Source organism: Cavia porcellus, unplaced genomic scaffold (genome assembly GCF_034190915.1).
Source record: "Cavia porcellus strain 051 isolate PalLab524CR breed Dunkin Hartley unplaced genomic scaffold, mCavPor4.1 scaffold_2, whole genome shotgun sequence".
Lineage (NCBI taxonomy): Eukaryota > Metazoa > Chordata > Mammalia > Rodentia > Caviidae > Cavia > Cavia porcellus.
Window position 1 is genome coordinate 85892027 of NW_026947485.1, and position 18458 is coordinate 85910484.

An 18458-nucleotide genomic window follows, 5' to 3' on the forward strand; every position below is an offset into this window, starting at 1 on the left:
TTGGTATTAGGGATTGAACTCATAACCTTGCGCTTGCAAAGCAGGCGCTTATGCCTCTGAGCTAAATACCTTGCCCAATATTCTTATGTTTACTGTTTACTTTAAAAATTAAATAGTAAAAAAATGTTTTATTCATTGACCATCTTATTTTCTATACTAATGCCAGAAGGAAAAACGTAGATATTCCCTTAGGGTAGTGCTGAGCATGGTTTGTATGTAGGAACCTTTAAAGATGATGCTTATTTCAATTTTTGCAATCTTATGTCTTCCAGTTTCTACACTCTTACGTCTTCAATGATATTTGACAAATAAAAATAGCTGGTCAGCTGTGTTTGTAGTATTGGTTATGTAGTTGTCCTCTGCTGCAGAGGTCCTGAGTTACGCTCCTGTGTCAGTGCCTGAGAGTAGTGGATTATCACTTACATAATGAAGTGATCACACTTCTACATGTTGGACAAACTGACAGGAACATGGTATCTCACTGGAGTTTTATTAACTTTTAGGAGCAGGATGGGATGTCTTTCCATGTTTTGGGGAAATGCTTTTTATCCTTAGTTTTTTTCTTGCAGAGTGAGAGGTAGATCTTGTCATTTTCTCAGTAATCTCTAAGAGTTTTTTTGATTGTTTTGAAGATTAGCCCTGTTAAAGATAGGACTTAGAAGATAAATTTTTCCAATTTATCATTTGTGTTTTGACTTTGTTTAATCATATATTAAATTTATTCTGTCTTTATTCTAAATTTTGCCATTCAAATTGTAAAATTTTTATATGGCTGAGATTTATCAACCTTTTATATTTCTTTATGTGGAACCATAATTAGAATGACATTTTTCATTCTGACATTCTAAGGGGTTAAGTTAAATTTATGTCCAGTAGTTTTCTTTTATGTTTTTACTTAAATGTGCACGTGCACACTTCTCTTTGACTACCAGTTCTGATTGTGTATGTGAGTTGATTTCTGTGTTTAATTTTGTATCATATGTTAGTAAATACACTTACTGATTGAAGTTCAGTTTGCTTTCGTACTGTGTTGTACTTGACACATGGTCCTTATTTTTTGCTTTGTTTGGATAAATCACATTATTTTAATATTTAGTTTTGTTTCCTGCATTAAAACTTTAGTTGTATGTTTTTGTGTTCTCTTTTGGTGGTTTTTCCAGAGAGTACTATATGAATCTTTACATTATTACAGTCTATTTTGAAACAATCTCAGGTAGTTTCATGGACAGTAGAATTCCACTTCTCTTCTGTTCTTTTTCTTTTTTTGTCTTGTATTTTGCTAGTATTTTATTTGTAGACATGCTCTGAAAAGTCTGTTTACTCAAATCTTTACTTATTGGAGCTCTTTGTCCTTCACTAGATATTTTTTCATTCCATTGTTTATCATTTCTCTTCAGTCAAAGGAACTTTTTAACAGCTTCTGTTGGGCATTTCTGCTTGAGATGAATTCTTTTACTTGTCTGAAGATTTTCTTTTCAAAAAATTTCATGATCATTTTTAGTAATATATTCACAAGATACTGAATTTTAGTTTGGTAGGAGCCTTCCTCTGTTTCTATACTTTAAAGATTTAATTCTTTTGTCTCTTCATGTGTCTCAGGTTTTTTTTTATTGTATTCTAGATATTTTATGTAAAAGTACAGTAGAGAGTCACTTGAGTTAAATTTTATTGGAACCAAAAAATTTAAAGCATTGCTTTCTTTCGGGCCTCTGCAGTGAAGTGGCTGAGTCAGTTTGATCTTTGGCTGGGCTATGTATAGGCTTGCTTCTGAGACAGGGTCTTCCTATGTAGTTTAGATATGTGGTTTTGGAACTAACCGTGGAGCCAGGCTGGCCTCAGATTCGCAGTGATTCTCCTGCCTCAGCCTCCCAAGTGCTGGAATTGGAGTCATGAGCCACCAGGCCTGGCTTCACGGAATTTTTTGCAGCTTCAGTTTAAATTCTTATGTTTTGAAACTGAAGTTAGACTTTTTCTTTCTGCAGAATTTGAACTTTGAGCACTGGTGGGTTTCCAGAGATCTCTTTCTGCTTTACAGATAAACTTCAGGTTCTTTCATTTGTAGAAGAGCTCCCTCTGTTTATAGGCCTACCATTAATTTTTTTGTTCTTTTTGTTTTCCAGGTGTACACCTGGCTTTCTGTACCTAGGAAGATTTCTCTCTGCCTCATTATGGAGACTAAACCTTATAGTGGTAGTTGCCTTACATTCTTTGAAGGTTCAAAATGCCTCAGAAGGTTTTCTCTCAGCACCCCCATGCCTCTTTCCCAGTCCACCGTTTGGTGGCTGCAGTGCTGGAATGCCTCAGATAGATGTCTGTAGTTTTGTGCTATACTAGCCAAGATCTTGGAGCACTTAGCATGTGCTTCTCTTAGCTCTGCTGCCTTGCACCCTGCCTGGAGAGGGCCACTGCCTTAAAACTGGAAGAGGTTGTACATCCCAGGGTGCTTTTCTCTCAGCTCTCCTGGCCTGCTCCAAGGGATAAACTCAGGGATAAACTGCAGGAAAATGCATTGTGGGTAGACCCTATGCCACACTTTGTGGCACAGGCTTTTTGAAATCTTACTCTGTTGTATCCTAATGTAGATCTAAAGTTTGTAAGAAGTTTGATTGAGTTATTCTTATCTGTGGAGAACTCCATTCCACCAGAGGTGAATGAAGTTCTTTTATTAAAGAACTGTGTGTGTCTTCTATAAAAGATCCATGATGTTTTAGGATATACTTCATTTAACTGTTTTTATGCTATCAGCTTTCTGATAGACTTCACAACTATAACTTTGTGGCTCCTCTGGCTTGTTTTGCTTGTTAAGGGATAACAGTGGTCTCCTGATTTTCTTAAACCTTTGGGAAGCAGAGATCTTGGCTTACTCTGTAGTCCTGCCTCATCTGCTTCTCTCAGCAAACCATGTGCAGGAGGGCTTCTGCCAGCAGCCAGCTGATACTTGTTTTCACATTTGTTACTTCTAAAAAAGAGTAGAAGTTAGAAGCTTCAGAAAGAGCCCTCATCTTTAGGAAGTATGTTCCTACTGGTGCTTTCTGAGCTCAGCTGTTGCTGAGTAAGTATTCCTATCCCTCATGCTGTTTGTCCTCTTCCTCAGGTGGCTACTGCGTGAGCTCTTCTACTTTTGGACACTTCTCTGGAGATTTTGAAGTCTATGAATAATATCTGTTTCCTACTTTTTCCAGAAATAGAAAATTTAATGTATTTGTTCTTGAGCCTGTCTGATGCACCCCATTCCAGAAGGAAAGGAAAAGCAAAAACATGACTTCAGGGAACCTGTCACCTTGTGAAGCTGTGTTCATGCTGCAGTTTGCGCTTAAGTCTTGCAACAGGGTATGCATTTTTACTTGCTTTATGCAGATTTGCAGATTAATGTGAGGCAGCCTCTCTGTAATCACACACAGGTGGCAAATAGCAAAACTGGGGCTCGAATCATAATTGGTTTAACTCACATGTTTAAATAACGTGCTGATACTGAAGTGCATTGACCTTGAAGCCAATGTTCTGTTAGTCTGAATTTAAACATTTTCTCTTCTAGGGACAGAGCCAAAGGGTGAAAGGGAACTTGATTCCTTAGAAAATATTGAGGCCCAAAGCAGAAAAAAATTAAGTTCAGATATCAGCAAAAGGTGTGTGTATGGGGGGGGAGGGGGGGTGACAGACAGACAAAGGAATGGGGAGTGGAGTAGAGGCAAAATTGAGTCCCAGGAGCCAAGAGGACCTGGAATAGGACAGCCACTGGGCCACCTGGCCTGATGTGAGGCCGTCTTAAGATGAGGAGCTGGGGAAGCACATCCACGGTTTTATGTGGGGCAGAGACTTTCCTTAAATTCCTAGGATGCTAAGCACTAAATAAGCTGTTTCTATAAACTTCATGTCAACCAGCCCCAGACTACATAGGAGTTGTTAATCAAAGCTGGAATCCAGAATGTTTCACAGGAATTTTCGCTCAGCTCTTTTATGCTCATTAAATTTTCAAATGTACCTAACTGTGGTGGCACACACCTGTAATCCCAGCGCTTGAGAGGCTGAGGCAGGAGGGTCATTGCGAGTTGAAGGCCAGCCAGGGCTATATAAGTAAGTTCAAAGCCAGCCTGAACTATGTAGTGAGACCTGTAAAAACTAAATAAGTAAAAGTAAAAAGAAGTGCCCAAATCTTTTAGGCCTTTCAATTTTATCACATTGTTTCTTCAAAGGGCAAGAAAACAAGGCTAAAAGAACAGAAACTAGCTCATAACCCAAATAAAAATTAATATATACACGTGATATGAGATAGAGCAGAAATAAGAAAGAACAGAAAAGGAATGGCTTCTTCAAGTTTACCTGAAAAGAGTTAGGCTGAGGACACTTGGTTCTTGTTCAAATCCGGCAGGATCTTCTGTCCGTCTCTGCATCCAATTGAGATTTCTGTGCCATAAGATAATTCAGAGAAAATCTGTGCAGCACTTCTCAGAGGCTGAAAGAGTCAGAAAATTAGACAGATGAAGAAGGGTCCTGGGATCATTTCTCCTGGATGTAGAGTTGTAGAGTTGTTAAATGTCTGCAAGTCTGTGAAGAGTTATTTTACCAAGTATGGCCAGCAGCTGTTTGTTAGTCTGTACTGCATTCGTAACTGTAGTACCATGGATTTAAGTGCAGTTTACAAAAATAATTCCTGACAGTAGCCAGTGACTGTTGGTAAGCATCTTTGTGAGACTGAAGGGAACTCTTTGCCAGCGTCTTTATAAGCCACATTCCACTTATGACATAAAGGAGCAAGGCATGCTAGAGGACTCTCAAGGTCTCTTCTAGCCCTGGGGTCTTATTATTGTTGCATATTTATAGAGCACCAAAATTGGCGATGTTCTTTTCAGAGACCAGCAGTACATTCAGCCACTGTCCAGTGCTATCACAGTCAAAATTTTACACATCAGCAATGTGTTAGTTGCCAAGACAGGTCAAAGTTAATGGGCATTTGTCTAGCTCCCGAAAGTGTGTATTCTCTTTAAGAACATTAGAGAATGATCTGAGAACGTAGTAAACGATCTTAGGTTAGTACAGTGGTCCAGTGAGATATGTAACTTGGACTGTCTAGGGATTTTTTAGTCAATCATGTATTACGTGTTAAGCTATCTAATTTAGAATTAACTATCCTCAGGACTTTTATTGTAAAATAAAATGAAGTGGGGAAAGCATCGTACTTCCCTGCTAAGCTGTTTTATTTAGTATATGATTTTTTTGTTTGTTTGTTTGACATACCAGCGATTGAATGCAGTTCTCAGCCATGCCAGGCAGGCACTGTATGACCAGGCTACGTGGCCAAGCCTGTTTCACTTTAATCTCATACATTCCAGTTCATCTGACCAAGAGTACAGTAGAATCCATACTAATAACGGAGCTCTAAAACAAAATTATGTTGCTATTTTTGAATACTTCTAATAAGTCCCATATTTTTATTGAAAAGAAAACACTATCATGTGGTGAAAAATTGCACTTTTAATTATCTGAATTTGAAAAATAATAGTCCTATATTGTGTTTAAATATTGTTATATATCTAATCAAGAAATTAACCTTGAGCTAATGTCAGATATAAACTACTAGTTGAAAATTAGTTTCTTTCTTCCACTAATACGCATTGTGGTCATGTAAAAACATATTTTAAAATAATTTTAAACTTTCAAGAAGATTTGAAGAATAGTATAAAGAACTTAAACACATTACCTAAATTTACTTATTGTTAACACATTGTCCCATTTGCTTGATCAGTTTTGAATGGTACATATTTCTATATTTATTTATAGAAATTTATGGAAAAAGCATATACCATACATCTTTCCATGTTTTTAAAGCAATTTTAACCCTCCTTAAAAATAATTTTTCATATAGCTCTATTGTTTATCAAAATGTAAAGGTAACTTGAAGCATTTTGTGCAGACAGCCACTTTAATTATCATTGAGGAAATCTTGCCCAGGTGTGGTGGTGCCTGGGAGGGTGAGGCAGGAGGGTCACGTAGTTCGAGGCCAGCCTGCGCTACACAGTCAGTGAGTCTAAGGCCAACCTGAGCTGCTGTATATAGAGTACATTATTTTCTTGCTGACTGTTCTTCAGTAGTCTTAAGTCTTAGGTACCTGTTGCTTTTTAACGCATGATGGTATAACATTGCCATTTGACATGTTCAAGAATTTTCAAAGTACTGATTTCTCATCATACTTTCAATTGAAGAAATCTCATTTCCAGAATGTAAGTATATTTATTTAAATAATCGAACTAATTGCATTTTTACCCATTAAAATGACTTGGGTTCAGCTGAGTGTGAGAGCAGAAGCCTGAATGTGAGTATTTGGTCATTTCTGCTTGAGTAGTTTGTGATTCCACAAGTCCAATACTGAATTTCACTAAAGCATAAGCAGCCTAAGATCGAGAATGGAGGGAGGGCTTAACAAAGGTAATAGAGGAAGCAATTAAACCTTTTAGATTCTGATGGGAAAATTGTTATTCTTTTCAATTATAAGAGCTTTATTGCCATATTTTCATTGATATATCAACATCTTTAGTTTCTGAGATTAGTATCATCTTTGAATAAATAGATTATGAATGTTTTTCCAAATAGTCTCAGATATGGTATTTCTGTGGTGAGTTAAATATTAAAGTTGTTTTTTGTTGTAATTCTCTTTCGTTCATTTATGGTGAATGTTGGCACTGAGTCAAATCAACTTAGACTCAAAGAAAATGATGGTCTTATGACTCTGGTTGTTTTGTAGTATTACCTACTTTCGTGGAAGGACCGTGGACCAGAGCACAAACTGAAAATGCAGCACAGTGTCATCTTCATATAGCCACTGAATTTTTGGAACTTTGTTAGGTAGCTTCACTGTCCTCTTACAACATCTGAGCCATCTTTGTTAATGCTTTTCTTATAGATTTATTAGTTTTAAGCATGCTGTGCATTTGCTCTGTGTTAAACTACCATCAGAAACACTAGACAGTGTTAGTTCCAAGAATAATTTTCTTTCTGAAGCACCCACATGTGGGATGTGTGATTTGTAGTAATTCTTATTCATTTGAAATATAGTAATTTGTTCCTGTCTGTAGAGGATAGGTTTGTTGTTTCAAATTGCTGGGTTTTGTTTTTGTTGGCGTGCTCTCCAATACAAATTGAATGGCTTACAAACATCTATTTGTATGACAGCTCAATCTAGATAAGTGTCCTCCGTTGCCTAACAGTACAATTTGGGGTCTCAGAGATAAAAGCAAACTGAATGCCAGGCTTGTAGCAGAGCTTCTTCATGGAGATAAGAGAGGTGATCTATAGTCATCGGGTCCACTGATCATATAGAGGAGAAATATGCATACACATCATCTCATTTGAAATAGATAGTGGTCTTTTAGTGGCTACCTAATAAAAAAATATGAATATCTAACTCATGAGAACAATAAAATAGCTAATATGAAACATGCTTATATTTGAAATTAAAGAGAAATATAGTATTAGTTTAGCAAAGTTCGAGAGGTATCTGTTGTTTAGCATTTTCCTATAATAGACTGACATTTGTTGAATGAAGTTCTCTACTATGACATTCTTATTCTGAAATAAGTTGTATCTGTAGGCAGTGATTCTTTTATAGCTTTTATACTCTGCTAGAGATAGAGTTGAAGGGGTCTCCTTTTTTTGCTCCAAGAAAAGGAGCTGACACTTTGTACCCATTGGCTTACTTCTGTGAAAAACATCAGTCTACCTGTAAAAGTTATTTCCCACATATAATTCATATATAAAAAGAAGCATTATATATGTGGTAACCACAGTTATGAGGAAAAAATTAAACTAATGCATAAGGGAATAAACATCCTTATAATATGGCCAAAGGCTCCAGCTATAGATATTATAAAAAATAAGGGTTTAATTGATAGAGCCTGCTGATTGATTGAACTTTGGAAGTGAAAGAGAGAGCAGGATAATTTTTAGGTTTTTATGTAAGAATGCCATATACACAGTAGCATAATCCATCAAATTTAGAAAAGCAAGAGGAGGAGAAATACCTGAAAGAAAGAATTACCCCTGTGTGATGCCATAAGGTTACAGTGCCCAGCATGATTTGGATTTGTGGGTAGAATATGCAGAAAACATCTTTTCCAGCTTCTAAGTAGTTACTGATTAAGTCATTCAGATGTGTGAAAAGAGGACTGAGCGACCTAGTTTATGCACAGACTAAGAGAGAAGTTACAATGACAGGGACTCAGGAGAGACTAGAAAGATAGCAGGAATTCTACGGAAGAATGGTGGCAGAACTGCCAAGGAGATGAGAGAAATAGTGCTGGGTGACACTGAGAGGTCAATGAAGAAAAAGACCTACAGTGATCGCTGGAGCCAGCTTGGTGTAGCATAAGCAGCAAGTGAAGTAGCGCAGGATTATAACTCACAGTATAAAATAAATATCTATCAATCTATACTGATATAAACACATGACTAACTAGACTAACTAGTTCACACATGCAGAAGTATGCCAAATGATCTATGTGCCCTCAAGGAGATGATGCTGAACACCCCACTCCTTAAATATGAGCTCGGCATGGGGAGTACCATGTGAGACGAGAAAAGGGGTAACCACGGTGGCAAAATCTGACAGATGCTGCCTCAGCCAAGTGGTCAGAGTCAACGTCAACAGTGATGCCCTGTTGCTAATATGTAGCCTTTGTGTGCTGGGATAAAAATGGCACTTCAGTTCCTCCTCCCAAAAACATACTCCAAGCAAATATCAGGAAAAGTAACAAACAAATCCCAGTTGAGGGACATTTTTACAGAATCCTTTATCACCTTGCTTTGAAACTATGAAAGTCATCAAAATCAAGAACATCTCCCAGTCTCAGTGGCACAGGACTGTATTCCTGGCCCCTCAGAAGGCTGAGGCAGTAGGATTGTAAATTTGGAGATAGTCTGGGCAACTTAGCAAGACAGAATCAAAATAAAATTAGAAAAAAAAAAAGGGTTGGGCTGGAGCCCAGTGGTAGAGTGCTCGCCTAGCAAGGGTAAGGCCCTGGGTTTGATGCTTGGTACCAGGAGAAGGAGAAGAAGAATGCTGAGAAAGTATCATAAGCCAAGAGCAGCTAAGAAGACATTTTTGCGAAATACACTCTGAAAGTTTACATGGGATCATGGGACAGAAAAAGAGCCGTAGTTAAAAACTAAGTATATCTGAACCGGTTGCAGTGGTGCGTGCCTGAAATCCTAGCCCTTGGGGAGGCTTCCAGGAACACTACAGTTAAGTTGCCAGCCTGGGCAACTTAGCAAGACCCTGTGTCAGACTTTAAAAAGGAAGGCAAAGGTGTAGCTGTGTGCAAAGACCCGTTATGGATGGGCTTCAGTTAATAATGGTAAGTAACAGTGAACAACTGATTCATTAATTATGAAAAATTTGGTATGGGTTATATAAGAATTCTGTATTATCAGAATATTATCAGAATGTAAGTTTTGTATAGCTTTAAAACCACATTTAAATTAAAATTCATTGATTCAACGATTTTGACAACCAGGAAGTTGTTGGTGGTCCTGGAGAAAACTGGAGGAGTAGGGAAGTATCTATAATTTGAAGTAAGTTGACAGGTGACTGGGACCTGGATAAGTGGAGTGGAGTTTGTGCATATAAAATACCCTTCCAAGGAGCTTTGCTTAGAAGAGAAGGATGAAGAGGCTGGGGACTAGCTGGGAACAACAGTATAGCTTAAAATAACTTTTTAAAATATATCAAGCTGGGATAAATTTAATATTTTAAAGCTTGAGGGAATAACAAGTAGAAAACATTTAAGATAAAAAGAAAACATTTTATTGATAAGCAAGGTTTTTTTTTTTTTTCAATTCAAAACTTTTAGGAAGAACATGTTAGTGAATCAGGCCGACTTATACCTTGTTTCATCTTGTGTTAAGTTACCATAGTAATACAAGTAACCTTCAAAATGTTTTTGTAAAAAACTTGGATTAAAATGACTTTTTTTTTTTTGGTACCGGGGTCAAACTTACAACCTCGTTCTTGCAAGCCAGGCACTTACGCCGCTGAGCTAAATCCTCAGCTAAAATGACTTTTTTATATTGCCCAAGCGTCACAATTTATTGACTATCTGTAAAATATTAAATGACAATATATGTCTCTGAATTGTGAGCAGTATAATCCCACCATAATAAGCATATTCTTTAATAAAGAATCTTTTATGATATGGGTCCACAAGTGAAGTACCAAGAAAAAATTATGGAGATTGTTTGCCTGTGAGATGGCTGGTTTCCAGTCTAAAAGTTTAGAGTAACTGTTCAGGGAGTCAGCAGATCCTCTAAGTAAACAGGCAGTTCTTAACACATCTTCATAGACTGTATGGTTCTTCTTTAAGTCATCGGGTAGGTTATTATTGTTTTACAGGACAACATTTAAAGATTAATTTTGAAACAGATCTAAGTAACACTCATAGGTGTGGTTGTGACTTATCCTCTGAGATCTGAGTTTTATTCTGTCAAAGAAAACAGTAATTTTATAAAGTGCTTGTCATTCTTGAACTCCTAAATTTATTGTCAACATTGCAGATATTGACAGCTGTCTTTGTCACTTTTCTCATGTTGCTGAGACAAAATATCTAACGCCCAAAGTTAAGGGAGAATGAGTTTATTTAGCTCAGTTTGTAGAGGTTCTAGCCCATAATCAGCTAGCTCCAAGGGAGGGTGACACAGCAGAGCGGCAGTAGTGCGTGGTGACAGAAGACAGCGACAGCAACAAAAGAGGAAGAGACAACCCTATTTCTGTCCCCTATATTGTATTCAGTCTGCTGGGTTAGGGGTCTACCAATCCAGTATGAACTGATCAGCAGTCACCCACCCTTATCCCATCATTGCAGTGCGAATCAATCACGCACAATTCAGCCACCTCTGAAAAAACCCTCTAACCACTTGAGACTTTAGGGGACACAAAGGTCTGGACACAAACCATAATGACAACAACATTTAATAAAATTTTATTATTACTATTATTATTATTATTATTATTATTATAGAATAACCGGAAACAAAATTTACAAACTAGCATAATCAGCTTTGTAGAACTGGTTGAATGGTACAGACAACTTTGGCTTTGGGGAATGAAAGAAGGAAGACCTCAGCTGTCATGGAGGTATAGTCACGGGAAGAGAACACACCAGCACTGGAACAGGTGCTCTGACCTTGTTCCACTTGGTCTTTCGTAGCCCTGTGGCCTCAAGTGCTTCCCTCGTCTGGCTTAGAACTCTGTCTCTAGAGGTGTAGTCTGGTCTTGACCTCAGTGTCACTTTCATAAGATCTGTTGTTCTTGGGTGTCCAGACCACTCAAAATTATGGCTATCAACATAGTTTCAGTGAATGATCACTTTTCCTTCCCAGTACTAGGTAGATTACATAGGGAAACTGGAATGATACAAATTACAAAATATCTCCTATATAGCATTTACTTATCAGAGTACTATTTTCTGAGGGTTGTGTGTAGTGTGTTTGTATATCATTAACAAACAATAATAAACACTTTGATCATTTCAAGGAACTTCAGTGGAGTTATAGTCAGAAAAACTTTAAGGAATTAAATTTCTTTCACTGCATACTTATACTATTCCAGATGCTAGCAACAACATCTGGACATTCTATTATGTGCTGATTTTCTGAATGAAGTACATTAATTGTTGATTGACAAGCTAATGTGATTTAAGACACAGCTACTCTGTGTTCAATAGAATGTCAGAAGTCATAAACTGTAAGCATGTGCTAGCAAACAGGACCATGGTACTAACTTATTTTGCATTTTATAACATTAATGTTAAACTTACACTTCGTGATAAAATTTAGAAAAACTGGAAAAGGAAATGAGGAAGTGCAGTTACCTAATTTCTGGGCTTTCTGTTTTCCAAATTATTAAATGATACAATAGCAATGTGGTCCAACGTGCTCATCTAAATAAGAGTCTATTCTAGCACTGTATAGCACAGGAATTCTCCTATATGGATTGCATATGGGTTTGTGTGAGTCTGTATATGTATGTATACACGTTTAACCTTATTGTGTGCATGTAAATATTCATACGTGACATTAGAGCTAACTTTAAAAAATAAGAAACATGGCATAATTTATCTCATTATTTACAGCCAAAAGGTAAATATCCATGCAAACCTTTTTTGTTTTGTTTTGTTTTTTGTAATGTTAGAGAAATGTGTTTGAAAATACAAACAAAAAAGCATAAATAAAAACCAAAATGTACAATAGATATTGTGAAATAGGAGGAAATTGTTGAGAAGGATAGAGGAACTAGGGAGGGGGGAGGGAGAAAGGAAGAAAGGAAGAAAGGAAAAAGAAAAGATATTTTAAAAGGATAAAATAAAAACAAAGATTTGTAAATGGGATGGGGGAGAGGGTTGAATGGATGGGAGAAGATGGGGGAAAAAAGAGGAATCAAAATATATCATGCACAAGTACAAATTCCCTATGATGAATATGATCTTTATATATATAAATTATACTAATAAACTTAATTTTAAAAAATTATAAACATACCAGAAGTAAAATTTGTAAGTATATTTTGTGCTAGAAATAAAAACTTGTAAGAAAAAATAAAATACAAACAAAAATAATAAAGAAGTAATTATGATAAAAAGACAAATTAATTTCAAATTTTACCCTTGTATTATATACTAAAGAGCAACAGATTGTTTTGTGTTCTCATGATAACCTGCTTTCCCAACTCTAGTGCTTTTCTAGCAGCAGGGCATGTTAGTGTTTTCTCTGTTGTCTTGCATATAGTCTTCTGCTTATGAGTTTATAATAGATACACAGTAATCTTTCCTTTATGAATGCTACCGTATTGATGGCATGTAACATGTGCACGTCCAAATGAAGGAGCTGGACCCTTCATTGAAAACAGTCCCTTGAGCCATGTTTTAGTGGCATGATTACTTAGAAGAAACAGATTGGCACTTACTTTCTCTAATAACATTAAAGAACTGCAGTCAAGTTTTTACGATTGGAAACCATCCAAAAATTGCAGTAGCACAGAATAAAGAATAGACCAGAACAATGTTTCAGAATGACTGGGTTAGATAACATGGACTTTTAAAGTCTCATTTTGGTGTTTATTGACAAATCATTTATAAAAAATGATTACATTCTTTCTCCCTTCCCCCTCCCTAGTTCCTATTCCCTTCTGAACAATTTCTTCCTACTTTGCAATATCTGTTGTACATTTTGGTCTTTATTTACACTTTTTTGTTTGTATTTTCAAATACATTTCTCTAAAACACAAAACAAAAACAAAAAAGGTTCGCATGGATATTTATCTTCTGGCTGTAAATAATGAGTAAAGAAGAGTAATTTTTACTCTTAGCCATATATGTGTATTCCTTTTATTGAGTCCTTTCCAATATTATCAACTACTATTCAGATGAGCATGCTTTGTAAAGCTACCACAGTCAATGTGTCAGGGTAGGCGTCTCCTTATAATATTTAAATCCATAAAATAGCTCTAGGAAATAAGTACACATTCCTAGAATTTTAGAGATACAGAAACAGGCTCAAAAAAAAAAAAAAAACTCCCCTTAATTTTACGAAGATTACATAAGAAGTTGTTCTCTGTTCTTTTCATTCAGTGCCTTGTGTTTTCTCATCTTGACAGTTTCCAAGTGATCATTCACTCAATTCCAAGTGACAATTTCCAAGTGATCATACAGTGTGATATGTTTTAACTTTATGTTGTTTGAACATCACTGCAATAAAAATTCATAAATTCTAATTTTTCCCTTTCAAAATGTAATATTTTGCTTCTTGACCTGCATTGGTGACTCTTATTGGGTCCCGGTGTGGGTGGGATGTGTGGCTAAATTCTGAGAGAGACCAGAGAGAAATAGAAATGAAGATAAATATGGTATACTTTGTGCCAATGATAGATACATTTTTTGAAAATGCCATCTGGACATTACAGTACTATGATATTATTTAATTAGAACCAGATAAATTAGGTAAGAAAAAATGCCAGCAATTATATGGCCAGCTAATGAATATGATTTCATGATATTCTATACATATCCCAAAGTGTTAACTGTAACAGCAGCAGTTAAATTCTTTGGAGCAGTTAAATTCTTTGGCTATGAAAGCATAGTAGTTTTTAATACATGTATCACCTGGTAACCTTGGGCATTATTAAAATATATGAAGGCTGAAAAACATGGTAGAAGCAATGGAAAAGTCTGACCAGACTGTGTAATTTGTTTTAGAACTATGGAGAAATCTATTAACCATTTCTTCTATAGAGCAATTTGATTAGAAAATAGGACAAGCTGTTCTTTCATTACTTACCAAAACCATACTGCACTTTATATCAATTATTTGGCTGTCTGCAGCACATAGATTAGAATAAAGGGCTTTTTTAGTGTTTGTGAATGTTGTGGATTGCTGATTAGTAATTAAAGTACTGAATGAAGGAAATTAGGCCAAAATTGAATGGGAATGAGAAAGTCCTAATTCTGCAATACAGATGTTAGAAACAGATTGTCTGAGCAATGTAGTGACATTGTACATAGCCAGAAAGTATTTGCTTCCCACGTCAACTCAAGCTGAATGCTTGTGAGTTGGTTTCCTCTCCCATGCCTTGTGATGTGGCTGTATGGGTATTAATTTAGTGAAATATCCTGTCTGCCAGGTGTGGGAACTAGCTGATTTTATTGTAATACCAGATCATTGCTTAATTCATATGCAACAGAGTACAGCACATGGAAAGCATTATAAATCTATTTACAATGTGGCTGGTCTGATGATAACATTGTATTAAATTCCCAGGTGAGGCAATTTAAGCAATCGCTTTGCCATGTGCACACCATGGAAATTAAATTCTTATATATGGTTTAGTAATAAACCAACTTCGTTGTTATGTTTTTGCATACAGTGAGCTGTTGAATCCTCACTCTGCCTATGTGTACCCAGTTCCATATATAGAATCATACAAGACACAGTACCATACGTCACAGTTTTTAATTAGTTTAAAATAAATGAATCCATTTCGTTTCTAATATAGTAGGGCCCATCCACAAACCCACGTAGCACAGTTAGAAAATGTTAATGCTTTGGTCAAGTAGATTATTTCAAGCCAAATTTCTAGACAAAACTGAATAAGTGTGTCTGTCTGAACTTGACTTTAAGAAAATCCACCAATCAGTACGCAAAAATCCTAATCATGTGCCAAACGAAAAACTGAAAATTTCTTTGAACCTGAAATTCTTGCTTTATAAACAAAGACTAATTTTTGCCACTGATTTAAAATAGCCACTGAAATTTTGCATGTCAGACTTCTTAGGGTTAACAGTCAGTTGTTAGTGTCATAATTTTTGTTCAAACATGTTCTGTAGATGTTTGGCCGTCTCTGTCTGGTCCACTGAAGTATATAGAAGTTAGAAGGAATACACTTCACATAAGCACACAACTAAAGCTGAAGCATGCTTTTGTATTTAACAACCTTTGTGTGTGCATGTGTGTAAATTTGTGTGTGTGGCAAATATTGTCAGTTGACATTTTTCCACCCTTATGGTATAGACCAGAAATTGCAGTAGATTACAAACCGCATAGAGCCTCTGTCTTTTCCAGGAGCCACATATAAAGCACCAGTAGACAGTGGTAACTGACAACTAAGACTAAAAATGTTGACAATTTCTTGATTTGCCTGGTTAGCTTATGTATAGAAGTCATTAACTATTTATAAAATGCATTATGAATTGGGTTCCTTCAAACTGTATCTGAATGTGTGACATTTCCAGCTCAAATTCTCATGCTTGCATTTGGCTAAAGTACAGATTTTATACTATTGATAATAAAACAAAAATGTTTTAGTTAGGTTTTTCAAGATACAGTAGAGGTGTTGGCTTTATTAACTTTGAATCCTCTAAAGTATTATGTAGGTACTTATTAAAATAAGTAATTGTTTAATTACATCCCGAAGAGCTACTCAAATGACCGGTTTTTTGCCATCCCAATGGTAAAGAATGACATTTATAAGGACCACCCTTTACTGTAGATGAATCCTGAGTTCTGTATTGCTAAGCATGTATACACACTTAATTGCTAGTTCTCAAAAACAGAGCATTCTAACTAAAAAAAGATTGGATATTGAGCAATACACATTTATAATTTTATTTTGAAGCACTGTATCAAAATGCTACATCAAAATGAGACTATATTGTAATTGAACAATCTGTCAATTGGCTGGTATTTTGGTGAAAAAAGGGAAAAAAACAAAAACAATCTCTATATGCCCTTCCTGCACACTGTGGAATGTTTTAGTCCCCCATAGTGATAAAATGAATAATTAAGAAGGCAGCTCTGATACCACAGCCTGTTTAAAGGTTCTCACTTCCTTTAATGCTGTAAAATACTTTTTGCTTAGCTAGTTTGAAACTCCTATAGTGGGGATATCAAAATGGGCAAAAGAAAGTGTTAGCTTGACCTAAATATTGTATTAAGAACATGAAATAGACTTTATGTAATTTAGCGTTTTCAGTACAATTCTGTGTCAGTCAATAGAAGTAGTTAATTAACAATAGCTTCAGTAAACACACTAAGAGAAGTGGATTTAATATACACTGTGTGTGGTGGTAGAACATTTGGTATGTTCACAAATGAATATCTTGGATCTTTCCTGAATTTTCAAGCGATCTGATATAGATGTTTTTACCAAGCTCAGGTCGATTATCTAACTTCTCCAATTCATTCTTCTCCCTGCAACACTGCTGCAGTTGCATTTATCTACTTACAGACTTATTGCAGTTGATAAGATATAAAATATATATTTGTAGTAGGAAAGTAAGCCATAGAAGGTAGACTCAGGACCAAAGGAGATTCCACTATTACCTTTGTACTGTAATATTTTGTAATTCGTGTACCTTTTTCTTCCAATAATCTAGCAAGTATTAGAAGAAGGAGGAATTTTTTTTTTTATTTAAGAGGAAAAAGAGAAAAAAACAGAGCAAAACAAAACAGTGTAAGGGTACAAGTAATACAGAACTACAAAAAAAACAAAACAAACAAACAAAAAAATCACCAGTAAAATATCACCAGTTAATAGATTACACATTATCATCTTTGAAACGGTGATTCAGGTCACAGGATCAAAGCATACAAAGTGAACATTCAAACAGTGAGACTACAAATAGTTGTGTTCAATATATTCCATTCAAAATATTAATATGGTCATCTATTTAACATACCTAAACACACTTGCTGTTGTAACCTTTAGGGCACTTTTTTTTCCCCCTCTCTTTATTACAACAAAATTTACACATTTTGGGTTTTATTGCTCCCATAGATCTTATTACTTTTTTTTGTAAGAGAATAAAATCAAACATGATAAAACAAAGCTGTCAGTCAAAACCAAGGATAGACATAGCACAAGATGTAAAAACAGAGTACCAGGGTATCAACAATGGTTACCGTGAGGTAGAATAAGCACTGAACTGTGTGAATCAGGACCCTATAGTTCTAGTCCCAGTTTAACCAAAACTATCGTTAGAATTCCATGAAACTGATTTGTTCCATTTATGAAAAAGGGGGTTATCTATAGGTATATATTTTTATTGATACTGCCTTAAGTCTTTTAAAGTGGGTTATGCTACAGCCACAAGCCAAAGCCTTCATTATATGCAGTGAACTAAATTATCTTGAGGAAATTGAGATAATTTTCTGGTTTTTGGTTTTAGTCAGAAACCCCAGTTGAGAAACACTGTTTTAAGTGATTTAAAACTTATTAGTTAGTCTTGTCTGAGTTCCTCTTAAATTCCAGTATAATACAATTTTATGCTTAAGATGATATCGATTCTAGGTGGTCAGGCAATGCTACTCCTTCAGTAGTCTGAAATTTCACTAGTCTCAAATTAAAATCTTGCTGTTAACTTCTACTCATAGATTATAGGTAGTCCTTTTAAACTGTGATACTTTTTCAGATCACAGTTAAACAGGTAAAACTTTTTTAAGTCCCAAACACAGATCTTAACTGAAAAAAGAGATTACTCTTTCCTGCCTGCCTATTTTGAAAAAAACATGTTGATGGGGGTGGTATTTTGGGAAGCTGTAGATACACTTAACGTATCGTAATGTGTTACCTATTACTCCCTCGCCCTTTCTGCCCCTTCTTCTTACCCACTTCCCTATCACTCTTAATTGATCGTTTTTTGCTTAATTATTTCAGATGCAGAAAAGGCAACAAAGTATTCACTCGTAAACCTAAATTTGGGTCTGAAGTGTTAAAGATGAAGCAGGAACTGAGGAATACTCTAGTTTCACAACTAATTTTCACAGCTTCTTAATTTGCAAATTGCTTGCACTGAAGACATGTCCCTCTGACTTTTTAGGCAAGGGTAGATTTTGTATAAAACAAAATTACAGTTAATGACGTATTGATTCATAGTCCAGTTGTCTTTACTTACTGAGATTATGAAAGATTGACTAATAGC

The 18458-nt window shown here is 35.7% G+C and overlaps 1 protein-coding gene across 12 annotated transcripts in view; it reads left to right on the forward strand.

Moving 5' to 3' along the window:
* Positions 1–18458, forward strand: part of Vti1a (vesicle transport through interaction with t-SNAREs 1A) — a 370470-nt gene that overhangs the window by 66009 nt on the left and 286003 nt on the right. The gene's annotated exons all lie outside the window — the stretch shown is intronic.